The sequence below is a fragment of the Mus pahari genome, chromosome 17 (genome assembly GCF_900095145.1).
Source record: "Mus pahari chromosome 17, PAHARI_EIJ_v1.1, whole genome shotgun sequence".
Lineage (NCBI taxonomy): Eukaryota > Metazoa > Chordata > Mammalia > Rodentia > Muridae > Mus > Mus pahari.
In genome coordinates, this window is record NC_034606.1 from 945,401 (window position 1) to 948,261 (window position 2,861).

Consider the following 2,861-nt stretch of genomic DNA (forward strand, 5'->3'; position numbering starts at 1 on the left):
ATTTCTTTAAGGGAGTTATTTATGTCCTTCTTAAAGTCCTCCATCATCATCATGAGATGTGATTTTAAATCAGAGTCTTGCTTTTCTGCTGTGTTAGGGTATCCAGGGCTCACTGTGGTGGAAGAACTGGGTTCTGATGATGCCAAGTAGCCTTGGTTTCTGTTGCTTATGTTCTTGCTCTTGCCTCTCACCATCTGATTATCTCTGGTGTTAGCTGATCTTGCTGTCTCTGACTGTGGCTTGTCCCTTCTACAAGCCTCTGTGTCAGTACTCCTGGGAGACCAGTTATCTCTAGGAGGAATTTGGGTATGGAGAGCACAGGGTCAGATCTGGGTTCAGATAGAAACCAGAAGAATGCTCTCCCAGGCTGCTCCTTAGTTCCTGTGTCCTGATGGCTCTGGGAGGCTCCCTCTTGGGCCAGGAATTTGAGCAGAAGTGGTGCTCTTACTTGTGCTCTCAGGTGTGTCTGCACTCCTGGGAGACCCGCTCTCTCCCCCAATTTGGGTATGGAGAGCTGTAGCACAGGTTCAGTTCTGGACACAGATGGAAACCAAAAGGATCCTGTCCCAGGCTGCTCCTTGGTTCCTGTGTCCTGAAGTCTCCAGGTGGGTCCCTCTGAGCAGAAGTGGTAGTCTTATTTGTGCTCACAGGCTTGTCAGAACTCCTGGGAGACCAGCTTTCTCCTGACAGTATTTATGTATGGAGCCCTGTAGCATAAGATCAGCCCTGGGCACAGATGGAAACCAGAAGAAGTATCCTCCCTTGGGTTGCTTTTGTCACAGAATTTTCTAATAGCAATGGGAAAAAAATGAACATCTAGCACCCGATGTGGGGCTCAGACAGGATGACACTGGATGGATGCTTCAGGAAGGGGAGCCCCACCCCCTGACACCTCTGAAGACAATCAATCTGTCTTTTCCTATTGTGCTTTCAGTCAGGGCCATCACATGGATTTGGACAAACTTAAGGGGCAACTGTAGCCTCCTGGCCAAAGCTACTCTCTGGTATTGGCTGAAGGTCCCTCTGGCCTCTGTCTAAATACTGACAGCCTAAAATGTGAATTGGCAAAGACTGTCTATCTAACTTCTCCTTAAAACAAAAAGAAAACCTGGTAATGCAGCAGCCACTTAAAAGCCACAGGGCAGCTTCCAGTTCTTAAATCTGTGGGAAGGCTCAGCGTTTTGGACCTCTGTGGACTCCCCCGAAGCCAACTAGGCCAAGGGAACGTTCCCATTGGGCAAGTGCTTCTCCTCTTTTCTATCATGGGCAACTCACTGTCACATAAAAAATCGCCCCAGGCCAGGGAAATACATGCCCTACTAAAACACCAGGGAATAAAGATAGCCAAAAATCAAGCCTCCTTATTTTGGTAGGAAGTCCATCAGATAGCACCATGCAAGGCCAATAATAATATTTACAGCCCGGACTTGTGGATCTGAGTAGCTTCTCTCATCAAAGACAGAGATACCTGAGAAGGAAAAATACCCTCCAGTGATTTTTTTTTTTACCGATCTTAGCTGCAATTCAGCAATGCATAGGGCCATATAAAATAGGATAGACTGAGAGCAACACAGCTCCTGACCCCCCTCAGTCAGATAAACCCAAAGATCGAAACCACTCTATTTCAGATCTCACAGCCCAATTAATAAGAGAAATAAAATCCATCTACCCACCCCTGCCTCCTTATGCCGGGGAGGAAACACTGAATAGCTCTTTCTGCCCCTCTCTCTCCCACTCTAGGCCAAGACTCCATTAAAAAAACAAAAGAGCTATCACCTGCCTCTTCTCTCACTTCACCTCCCCCCACACCCAACCAGAGAGAGGTATCTTTCCTCCCCCTTCCCCAAGCCATAAAAGCAAAATACCTTCAAACTCATAGACAAAACCCCATCTAATTCCATAGACCCTTAGCCCCAACCATCTTCCACCCAACAACTTTGTAATTTTCCGGATTTGCAAAAACTAACCCCGCCTCCCATGCTATGCAGGAGTCTGAGACAGAACTAGAAAACTAAAACCTTGTCCAACTTTATATGCCCCAGTACAGGGGAACACCAGGGCCAAGAAGTGGGAGTGGGTGGGGAGGGGAAGGGGGTCAGGGAGGGGATAGGGGATAGCATTTGAAATGTAAATGAAGTAAATACCTAATAAAAAAAATTGGAAAAAAAAAAAAAAAAAAAGAGTACATTCAACAGTAGGCACCATATTTTGCACAGCTTCAAGTTCCTCCAAAGATGGATAGATTGTTGACTGTTTCACCATACCATGGCGATGCTCATTGGCAAAAGATCTAGTAGATCTCATGGTTTCCTATGGAATTTTAGCTTCTTTTTCCAATCCTTTTCTCTCCTTCTTGTCATCTTCACTAGACAGTTTTGTGTGACAGGACCTCCTCATATGTTTGAATCCCCTGATTGCAAAGATATGTGAAAATTGTTCTCTGGAATGCACATGATTCCACTTATTTAAAATATCCCAAACAGAGTTTGTATGGTGGCCGCTAGGCAGGGCAGCTCCTCAGCGACAGATCTGGAGACGCTCTCCTCTCCCACCCCTCGCTGCCACTATGCCCAAGAGGAAGGTTAGCCCAAGCGCTGCTCTGCAAGGCTGTCAGCCAAGACCACCCCTGCCAAGGTGGACACAAAGCTGAAAAAAGGCCGCAGGAAAGGATAAAACATCAGACAAAAAGGTGCAGATAAAAGGGAAGAGGGGAGCAAAGGGCAAACAGGCTGAAGTGGCTGACCAGCAAACCACAGATCTGCCTGCAGAAAATAGTCATAAAACCAGAGTCCAGCCTCTGAAGAAGAGAAAGAAGGTAAGTCTTACTAAGCATCTATCACATCTGCCAGTGATCCCGCCTT

At 46.6% G+C, this 2,861-nt stretch overlaps 1 pseudogene; it reads right to left on the minus strand.

The window, feature by feature from the left end:
• The window catches only part of LOC110335148, a 4,701-nt pseudogene extending 2,397 nt beyond the window's left edge, over positions 1-2,304 (minus strand).
• Positions 2,305-2,861: the final 557 nt, after the last annotated feature.